This window comes from Staurois parvus, unplaced genomic scaffold (assembly GCF_062004578.1).
Source record: "Staurois parvus isolate SC_StPar_1 unplaced genomic scaffold, SC_StPar_1.0 ptg000299l, whole genome shotgun sequence".
Taxonomy (NCBI): Eukaryota; Metazoa; Chordata; class Amphibia; order Anura; family Ranidae; genus Staurois; species Staurois parvus.
The window spans coordinates 14,495,615-14,506,771 of NW_028318095.1; the positions used below are offsets into that span (position 1 = coordinate 14,495,615).

General features: G+C 42.0%; 1 long non-coding RNA gene across 1 annotated transcript; it reads right to left on the reverse strand.

Moving 5' to 3' along the window:
• Window positions 1-8,730: 8,730 nt before the first annotated feature.
• Window positions 8,731-10,943, reverse strand: LOC149457906 (uncharacterized). Its single transcript, XR_016313542.1, has 2 exons — window positions 10,730-10,943; window positions 8,731-8,902 (listed from the first exon to the last, which is right to left on the reverse strand). It is a non-coding gene; the product is annotated as an uncharacterized LOC149457906 (long non-coding RNA).
• Window positions 10,944-11,157: the final 214 nt, after the last annotated feature.

Here is an 11,157-nt window from a genome sequence, read left to right on the forward strand (position 1 = left end):
TCTTTCCTCTGAAATATGCACAGCGATACATCCTCTGGTCTTCGTACCAGGAATATCTAATTGCTGTGAGGTAACCAAATCAAGAAAACTGATTTTCAGGTCATGAGGGCATTATTCGGCCCACTTTTCCTCCTTCTGTAGCCCTACATAAGCTCAACATGAAGCTTACCACCCACACAGTACATTCTCAAACACACTCCAGCATGGAAAAGAGAGATGTCGGCATTTAATCTCTTTAATCCTACACACGCCATTAAAAAAAAAACTTCAATACACTACAAAATCTGGTCTTATTTTGTGGAGGTCATGGGATTTAATCTCTGCTATGCATCTTGAGACTAATTTTTCAAACGAGTGATTTCACTGTAAATACACAAAAAGGATGAATGCTGTTTTACTTCATTTAAAGCACCTAAATGCATTATATGAGCTACTGGCTGATAGCTTGGGTTCTAAGTGTCTTAGAAAAAAATGCCTAATTAAGAGATTGCTAAATGGATTGGCACACAGCAACAAATCTCATCTCCCTTATATAGTCTTTTAACAGTTTATTCTAATGACAACTGGAGGCTAGACATGAAGTATGAAAAAGTAGCCTTCAAAATAGTTGACCTTCTTTTAATAGTAGCCATCGCAGATTTTGAGTTGTTATTTACTAAATTCTTATTGTGATGTGTACCCAGGGGCGGACTGACCATTTGGAAACTCGGGCACTGCCCGAGGGCCCGGGGTCAGTAGGGGGCCCCATGAGATGCCCCTGGTACCCTTTTCATAGGCTTTTTTGAGTTTAGGCAAGGACACAGGGGCCCCATGATCCCCTATTGCCCGGGGGCCCCATGAGTTGTCAGTCCACCCCTGCGTGTACCCAACACTTTCAGATGATTTTCCCATACAACTTGTACTTTGCCATATTTATGTTATCACATTCCACAATGAAAACAGAACACTCATATTCATAGGAACTCTCTTTAGCAGCTATCTGAATTACAGACAAATTAGTCAGCATGCTTGCCAAATGTCTTTATGAAAATCATTACAGGATAAATAACTTAGGAGTGTATTTGTCCTGCGAAATCAGTAACAAATCATCACATTATTGAGCACTTGACTAAAGTGCTAAAAGGTGTACAAAACGGGATTTTGTCTCTCAATTAAAACAATGCACACTCTAAAGGATTTATTTATACAAAAATTCACAGAGCTTTTTGTCCTGCAAAACTATAGTCCCGATTTACTAAAACTGGAGAGCGCAGAATCTGGTACAGCTGTGTATGGTAGCCAATCAACTTCTAACTTCAGCTTGTTCAATTAAGCTTTGACAATAAAACCTGGAAGATGATTGGTTTCTATGCAGAGCTGCACCAGATTTTGCATGCTTCAGTTTAGTAAATCCTCCCCCTATATGTACATTTATTCTTTGTGACTTCCGGCAAACTTGATTGTTACTAGGCTATATTCTCTCCAGGTCAGATGTTCTTAATTCATAAGAATAGTGAGAATCAGGAAAATGCTGCATTATGACCGCTAGATGGCACTGATGATCAAAGAAAATAAATATCAATTTACTTAGCAAATGGCATCCTATTTATTATGGCACTAAAATTATGTTTTGAAAACAAAGAGTGGTAAAGTTATCTTATTTATTTTGTATATATTTAATTCTAAGACCTCAAAACAGAAAAAAATATAAATTGTAAAAAAATAAGATTTGTGAAAAAAATGAATAATTATGACTAGTTAGGGATAACAGAGGGTTAATCAGGGTTAGGTAGAAAAGCATTTTAGAGAGAAGCAAGAGGAGGTGTGGGATTTGTTGTAAGTATGTGATTTTCCTGCATCTAAAGCTACTTTTACACTGAGTTTTTGAAGCACTTTTGCATTAAAAAAAGCCCATGAAAAGCTCAAGAAAAATGCTTCCCTATGTATGTGAATGTATATGTATGTATGATTTCACACTGAGGCGTTGCGCTTGCAGTGCGGTGTAAAAACTCCTTGCAGCATCTTTGGGGCATGTTTAAAAAAAGCCCCAAAAACGCCTTTGAAATCAATGGAAAGCACCTGAAGAAGAAGAACGCCTCAAAAAAGCCTCTGATAAGCGTTTTTGGGGCAGTTTTTAACTCACGTGCCTTTTAAAAAAACGCTAAGCACGGCAAAAGCGCGGTAAAAATGGCTATGCGTTTTTGCGGCAGATCAGTGTGAAAGTAGCCTAAGAAATAATAATCCACACTTTCTCCAGGATGTGTAATTCTCAAGGGGAACAGAAATTCCCAAAACTAAGCAGTGGAAGGTCAGGTTACACCTCACCCTATTCCACGTCCATGACTTCTATAATATCTATAGCTCCAACTGCACTGGACTGCAGCAGCAACACAGGATTTGAGCAGAGTCTTCTTAAAACTACATGAAGGATAGGAGGTATGGGGTTTGGAATAGATTCATCTTCATTGTCTTGGAATAAGTATGTATCCCAAATTTTAGAGCATGAGATTTTGTAACGTTTGGATAGAATCACCATTACTGCAACTGATTTTTTATATCATATGACGTTATAGCATGTCTTTTTTAAAATAATTTCTTAATTGAAAGTAAGAAAGGAAAGTGATTCTTCATTATTATATCAGATTGCTTAGGGATGAAAATGTGGAAAGGAGATTCCCACTTTCACTCCTCACCAGGCCCAGACTGGCCATAGGGCAAACCGGGCATTTGCTCGGTGGGTCAGGGCCGCCTGGATAGGAGAGGAGGCTGGGCAGCGCATAGAGGACCGTGCATTTCTCGTTTCCTCTATGTGCCGCCTCTCCTATCCATGTCCTGCATGCGGTTGGCTCCTGTATACTGCCCCCATGGTTGCCTCCTTCCCTCATCTCCAGCGGCCCCCCTCCCTCATCTCCTCCAGTGCCCCCCCTCCCTCATCTCCTCCAGCGCCCCCCTATCTCCTGCAGCGGCGCCCCTCCTCATCTCCTCCAGTGGCCCCCTCCCTTATCTCCTCCAGTGGCCCCCCTCCTCATCTCCTCCAGTGGCCCCCCTCCTCATCTCCTCCAGCGGCACCCCCCTCATCTTCCCTAGTGGCCCCCTCCCTCATCTCCTCCAGCGACCCCCCTCCCTTATCTCCTCCAGCAGCCACCTCCCTCATCTCCTCCAATGGCCCCCTCCCTCATCTCCTCCAGCAGCCCCCTCCCTCATCTCCTCCAGCAGCCCCTCCCTCATCTCCTCCGGCAGCCCCCTCCCTCATCTCCTCCGGCAGCCCCCTCCCTCATCTCCTCCAGCGGCCCCCTCCCTCATCTCCTCCAGCACCCCTCTTATCTCCTCCAGCGGCCCCTCCTTCATCTCCTCCAGCAGTCCCCCTCCTCATCTCCTCCAGCACCCCCACCCCATTTCGCGCCCCCCCCCTTCATCTCCTCCAGCACAGCGGGGGAACTATACTGTCCCCAGTGCTGACAGTCACACACACACACTCTCTCCAGCTAGCCTTGTGTTTTCTCTCCCCCTTCTTCTTTCTCTCTCTGTCTCCTGTTTCTTTTCCTTCCTTTCTTTCCTTCTCTGTCTCCCGTTTCTCTAATTTTCTTTCTTTCTTTCTCGTTCTTTCTCTCTGTCTATCTCCTGCTTCTCTCCTTTCTTTCTCTCCCATTCCTCCTTTCTCTCTTTCTTTTTCTCTTTCTCTCCCTCCTTCTTTCTGTCTTTCAATACGCCTCTCTTTCTCACTATCGGTCTCCTGTTTCTCTTCTTTCTTTTCTTTCTCTCTCTCTTTCCCTCATACTTTCTCCCTCTCTCTCTGTTTCCTTTTTCCCTCCCTCCTTCCTTTTTTCTTTCTTTCTTTCTTTCTTTCTTTCTTTCTTTCTTTCTTTCTTTCTTTCTCTCTCTCTGTCACCTCTTTCTCTCCTTTCTTTCTTTCTTTCCCTCCTTCTTTCCCTCTTTCTTTCTTTCTTTCTTTCTTTCTTTCTTTCTTTCTTTCTCTCTTTCTTTCTTTCTTCCCCTCTTTCTCTCTGTCTTTCCCTCTTTCTCTCTGTCTTTCCCTCTTTCTCTCTGCCTTTCCTTCTTTCCCTTTTTCTCTCTGTCTTTCCCTCTTTCCCATTTTCTCTCTGTTTTTCCCTCTTTCCCTCTGTCTTTCCCTCTTTCCCTCTGTCTTTCCCTCTTTCCCTTTTTCTCTCTGTCTTTCCCTCTTTCCCTCTGTCTTTCCCTCTTTCCCTCTTTCTCTCTGTCTTTCCCTCTTTCCCTCTTTCTTTCTGTCTTTCCCTCTTTCTTTCTTTCTCACCTAAAAGAAAATGTAAAAAAAAATAAAATATAAAAATATGAAATTGTAAAAAATTAAATAAAAATAAAAACCTACTGACACTAGTGGCAGAATTACAAGGGTTGCAAAGGCCGCTCTTGCGACCGAGCCCTAGCGTTCCGCCTCCGGGCTCCGAAGAAAGGGTCCCTGGGCTGCTCAGTCCAAAGTGCCCGGGCCTATTTTTTGTCCCAGTCCTTGCCTGCTCCTCACCCAGTAATGAATAGGAATACCAGCAGGAATATCAGGCAGGAATAGTATTTCTAGAGTATTTCTATGTAAATAAGAACAATAACGATTAATTCACACAGCTGTAAAAAAAAACCACGTATGTGGCACTTACCTCCGTACCATTCGCTGATTTGTCCCAGGTTCCTTTCCCTGATTAATGCAAAAGCAGCCAAGCACACAGCAGCAATCACTCTTCTAGTTCAATGTTCAGTCTAGAGATTGTCTTTTTAAAAACGTATTGCTGGTTAACTTGAATAGGACATAGGGAGTTTGGGGATACTCAATGAATGCTGAGCAATGAACTGAGGACACTTTTCACTGATATATAGATCATACTGTATCCAGATACTGGAGTTGGAGTTCCTGAATTTAAAGAGGACTTTTTTTCCATATATTTTATTGATTTTGGTTATGCGGTTTATTGAATAAGTTTATAATTTGATTTGCACAGTGGTCATGAACACAGTTAATATGGTTTGATGTTTATATATTTTAGTCACAATTTATTAATATATTGTATTCACATCAATAACGCATCTGCTATTGGGTGCATATAGAGCATTTAATTAGGGAGCACGGCACTATTGTTATAAATCTGTTTAGTTACACTATTTAATGAGTTGGTGTGAGTGCCAGCGAACCACATGTGAGGTTTTGTAATTGATTATTTAGCACAATTTAAAAATTCACCATAGTAGCTCACAAGTATTTATATTTTCTCAGGGGGAACAATCAAACTTGCAACCTAAAACGCCCAGAACAGCTCAAAGCAATCACACATGAAAAAGAATTACATTTACCTAGCATCCTAATATCCTATCTAGGAGGGCGATACACATATGCAAGTGTTTTCAATAACAGATCTGAATGCAGCTGAATAGTTTTCATTGGAGCATTTCGCACAGGTGCTGCTTTCAGATCTGTAACACAGAATCCTAAAATCTGCATCTAAGAGCATGTAATAAATGCGCTTATGCATGTATATGCGTTCATAAGCATGTAAATTAAGTCTAAAAAAAGGGGAAAAAATAAATCATTTTAAAAGTTATGTACGCATATTTATGCATTTAAATGCATCTATACACAAGTATTTTGCTGATCATTTCTTGGGAACTTTTCTCCTAGAACCTTCTAGGTCACTTCAGTGATTTACAGGGAATCATATATCCAACAAGCTTATATTTTATAAAACTTTTCGTATTTATCCTAACATGTTCGTTTTACTAAATGCAGATGACTAAAGAGAGTCTGCCCTGAAGCTAAACATTATATGAGGACGTATACTGAAACTTTTATAGAGGTATAAAAAGGGATTCTAGCGTGGCGGTACTACACGCAGTAGTAAGTGGCAAGTGTGTCCTGTTACTGATAGGCAGCGCACATTTTGCAGGCCAGTCCAGAGACCGTTAATCAAGATGGCAGACAACAGTGTTAGTGCATACATGGAACAGCGTGTGGTGATGAAGTTTTTGTGAACTAGGGCGTAAAACCCGCAGATATCTACAGAAGACTTCAATCACAGTGATGAGACGCTCAGCCGCAGTAAGACATTTGAATTATGTAAACCGTTTCAAAGATGGCCGTATATCTGCCATTGATGATCCTAGCCATGGTGGTTCCCAGCTCACAGCAGTCATTCCTGTGAACACTCATAGCGTGAAACGCCTGATCCTGGATAATTAACGCATAACCTGTCATGAAATTGCACAAGAGACAAATCTTTCTGTGGGAACGGTGAACATAATAATGTGAAGTGAAGCAGGATGTCCTAGGATGGTTCAGGCGTACTGGCAAATCTTTCTATGCCGAAGCTTTCCAGGCATTAGTTAAACGCTGGGATAAATGTAGCAGGGGAGTATGTAAAAAAATAAATGCTCCTATTTCCACATTTATTTCATTACATAAACTCAAAATTCCCAGTTTGACTTGAACAATATATATATATCAGTAATATGGGTGGAGTGCACAACGATGATCAAGCAGGCCCTCAGAAAGGCCATATATAGATTTATGGTCATATATGGAATTCCCAGAAATAGCCGTGGAGGTGACAGGGAATTACAATTTAGACAACGGGAGGTTCAATGGATCCATCGTTTGGATACATTAACCACTTCCTGACCGGCCGTTGCATATAAATGGCCGGACGGTGGCAGTGCAGAGTCGGGTGGCCGTTTATAAACGGCCTCCCCGCACCCTGCTTGTGCGCGCTCCCTCGGAGCGCGCAGCACCGCGATCCGGTGCCCGATGTGTCCTCCGGACACAGTGAAACACCAACCCTTGGATGGGACCTCTGTACGAGGTCCCGATCATGTGATCACTGATTGGCCAATCAGTGATCACATGCAAAGTAGTAAGCAAGATATCACTCGTGACATCATTGCTTACTACGTGTGAAATCTGTGAATGATCACAGAGGTCACATGGTACAAGGCTATTCACAACAGCCTTGTACCATGTGACAAGCTGTGACCAATCACAGCTCACTCAGTACTTCTCAATGAGTGCAAGAATGCACACAGAGAGAAAGAGAAATGATTGCTTTTACACCCATATAGGTGTAAAAGCAATCAGTGTAAAAAAAAAAAAAAAAAAAATCTTCATCGCCCCCCACAAGTAGTACAGTGTCACCATGGTGACACTGTACTGCTAGGGTGACAGTATGTAAAAATAAAAATAAAAAATAATAATATTAAAAAAAAAATGTAAAAAAAAATGTTTAAAAATTATAATTTTTGGTTATAAACTAATTTGGATTTTTTTTTTACTAAAAAGAAAACGGAATACATTTTGGCAAACATTTATGATGAAATATTATTTATTTGCAAAATTTTATTTAAAAAAACACTTTTTTAAAAAAATTTTGGACTTTTTCATTTACATAGCAAAACAAATTAAAATCCCAGCGGTGAATAAATACCACCAAAATAAAGCTTTATCTGACTAAAAAAAATGGTAAAAAATTAATCTGGGTACAGTGTTGCATGACCACGCAATTGTCATTCAAAGTGTGATAGCGCTGAAAGCTGAAACTTGACCTGGTCAGGAAGGGGGTAAACGTGTCTGGTCTGGAAGTGGTTAACCCCTAAAGGGTTAAATTCGGATTTTGATCTGTATTTCTTTAAAATAATTCTTTTGAGGGTTTTTTATTTTTTGGCTTGTGTGTGTGTGTATATATACTTTAATTTTTTCTTGGTTTTTCCTTAATATATATGTGCTTTTTATAATAGGTATTTATGTCTACATTCCACATCTTTAATATGGAGATGTTTTTCCTGAAAGAATTTTCACTTTTAATCCACCACCTTTATTAGATGATGTTCATCTGATGTGCATTCAATTTGTGGTTAATTACATAATTGATTCCAATTATGCTGTATGTATATATTGATCTAAGTAGCATTTTGTATTTCAGTATGTGTTCTGATCTGAGAAAGGACATTAACATAATAGCCCTAAACTGTTTGTTGAACACTATGATGTATGGCTTTGTCCATTTTTTTGGATCACCCTTTTGTATGGTGATTTTTCAACAATAAAAGTTTTTTATGTGCAGCAATCCAATTTTTATTTATTTACACACACACACACTATATTGCCAAAAATATTGGGACACCCCTCCAAAACATTGGATTCAGCTGTTCCAATCACCTACATGTGATGTGCTACCATGGTTGGCTTGATCAGTTTGGAAAAGGAAAGAAAGGGGATTGGCAGGATAAAAAGGTATTCCACACAAACAAAGCAAAGAGAACAGGACACTTTTTGATACAAGTACATGGTACAACAGACACAGGTCAGGAATATGAAATGTTGGGGATAACATACACTTTAAAGTGGTAGTAAATTTAAAAAAAGGGTCTCCCTGCAGGTTTTAACCAATAATGTGCTAATATAGAATGGATCCCTACAGTGGCACCCTGTCACTGCAGATAGGGATTCCATCTTCACAGAGCCTTCCTTCCAGGTTCACAGGATTCGACCGTTTGACTGGCCGAGCCACGATGAAGTCACGTCCGCGCATGCACACAAATGTTATGGCCATGCACAGAGTTCTGAATTGACAGTATGAGTATTCTGTACCTTCATGGTGCATGCGTGGATGACATCACTGGCTGCTGATCACTGGAATATCTCCTAAATAATGCATGTTAGGAGATATTCATTAAAGCAAATTTTACTACCCCTTTAAGGCCTCCCAATATAGCGCTCATGAATAATAACAACACATATAAACACAATTAAAAAGTTTAATTTACTTATTTTAGAAACAGAAATAGCAGTTTCAGCATTGTTTAAGTGTAGTCTTCAGTGAACCCCAAGACCTCCAGCCATCTCTCATGCAACAGGTCGCTGAGATTGATAGTCGTCCACTTGCAAGCCTCCTCAGTACAGCTCTGAATCCTGCAGTTTAAAGCAAAGGTTCATCAGACTGTGTCTGTACTACTACATTTGGAAACATTCCGAAAACGAAACCATGCATTGTTACTTATTGCTGCTAGTCTTTGTCTTTAGTTTTCTGAATTATATTTTTGTTGTATTGCTTTTAAATTATCCCCTGAATTTCAAATTCCTGGTATGTGAATGTTGTATCATATACTATACGTTTCCGCCACCCTCTCTGCCAATCCCTCCACTGGCTTCCGATTGCGCAACGGATCAAATTCAAAATCCTAACACTGACGTACAAAGCCGTCCACCATACTGCCCCGAACTACATCACTGACCTAATATCCAAGTACCACCCAGCACGCACACTCCGCTCCTCACAAGACCTCCTTCTCTCTAGTTCCCTGGTCTCCTCCTCCCATGCCCGCCTCCAGGACTTCTCCAGGGTGTCACCCATCCTCTGGAACTCCCTGCCCCAACCCATCAGATTATCACCTACTCTCCTCTCCTTTAGGTGCACCCTGAAAACCCATCTCTTCAGGGAAGCCTACCCCACCCCCTGCTAACTTGCCGACCTCCTCCACTCTTCCTACCACTCCATCCCCCACAGCTATCTCCTCCTGTGCCACCATCCCCTCCCTCCTAGATTGTAAGCTCGAAAGAGCAGGGCCCTCAATCCCCTCATGTTTTGCATTGTATTGGTATTGTTCTGTCACATGTTCTGTCCCCCTTTGTAATGTACAGCGCTGAGTGAACTATTGGAGCTTTATAAATACTGTATAATAATAATATACTTGTGTTAAAAAGTATCCTGTTGGGGGGGCGTGGCCAAGCCATGGTGCAGGACAGTGGCTGATCCCGGAGCTCCCGCTGCCCACCGCCGCTAAGCTTGGTACACAGCCTTCACAGCAGCCCGATCCTCTCAGCGATGATGCCGCGGAAGAAAGAGGACTCAGAGCCATCACCTGACCCTTCCATCAGAAGCCAGAAGGGCAGCATTGTCTCGTTCCTCTCGGAGGCAGCGGGCAGGAGAAACGGCCATTTTGGAGGAGCCTTCCCCTCTCTCCATGTTGGGAGAACTGCCGGCGCTCCCTGGGGACGACCCTGATATGGATGCCACGCTGCAGGATGAGTATCATTCTCCCTCCGCACCCTCCCCTGCTAAAACAGGGACATGGCAATCCCCTGTACAGCAATCCCCTCAGGATCCCTGTTGGGATTTAAAGCACTATCACAGTGAACTCCCCACTAAGGCTGATCCGGCAGCTTTCTTCAAACAGCTAGAAAAAACATACAAAGCAGGCTTCCAAGAACTTAAAGCTGATACTATACAGATAGGCTCACGGGTTGAAGTCCTTGAAACGCAACAAAGTGAGTCCACGAACACACTCCACACCCTGCAGCACAGATTAGATCAGCAAGACCGCAAGATTGAGGGCTACTTTCCCAACTTGGTGATTCTGAAAACAGGAGCCACAGGAAAAATCTATGGATTTGCGGGCTGCCTGAATCCATTAAAACAGACACTCTGATTCAAACTTTGCTCTCTGTTTTTACAAAAATCTTGGAAAAAAAACCTGCTTTTCCGATTGAAATAGAACGAGCTCATAGAGCTCTGGGGTCTGCGAACCCAGATATTACCAATCCTTCGAGATGTGATTAGTAAACTGCTGCAATACCAGGATAAAGAAGCTATCATGAGAGGTATGCGCAAACACCCTTATCTGGAATTTGAGAGGTCAAAATTATATTTTTTTCCCTGATCTATCCCACCGCACTTTGGAGCTGAGAAAAACCCTACACCCTCTCTTGGATTCCCTCCGCAATGCAGGAGCTATTTACCATTGGGGCTTTCCGTTCCGGCTTACAGCTACTAAAGATGGGATCTCGGCCACTCTTCGTGTTATGTGTACTGTTCTAGATCAGCCTGCCAGAGGTCTTCAGGGGTGCCATGGGGAAAATGGCTGTCACTTGAGCCCGAGCTCCCGATCTCGCACTATACGCCGGTACTGGGAGCCATAAGACCGCTGAACAAACTGAAAGCAAAGGGAAGGGGCGTGTCTTCTGTGCTCTCTGCTTCCCCCTAGAGTGCAGTACCCTACTGTATGATGGAATCTAATGTACTGTAACTTTTTATAATGCTGTATACGTGTGCGTGTGTGTGTACGTGTGTGTGTACGTGTGTGTTTCTGTGTGTGTACGTGTGTGTGTACATTTGTGTACATGTGTTTGTTTTTATATGTGTGTATATTTATTTTACTTTTTAATCT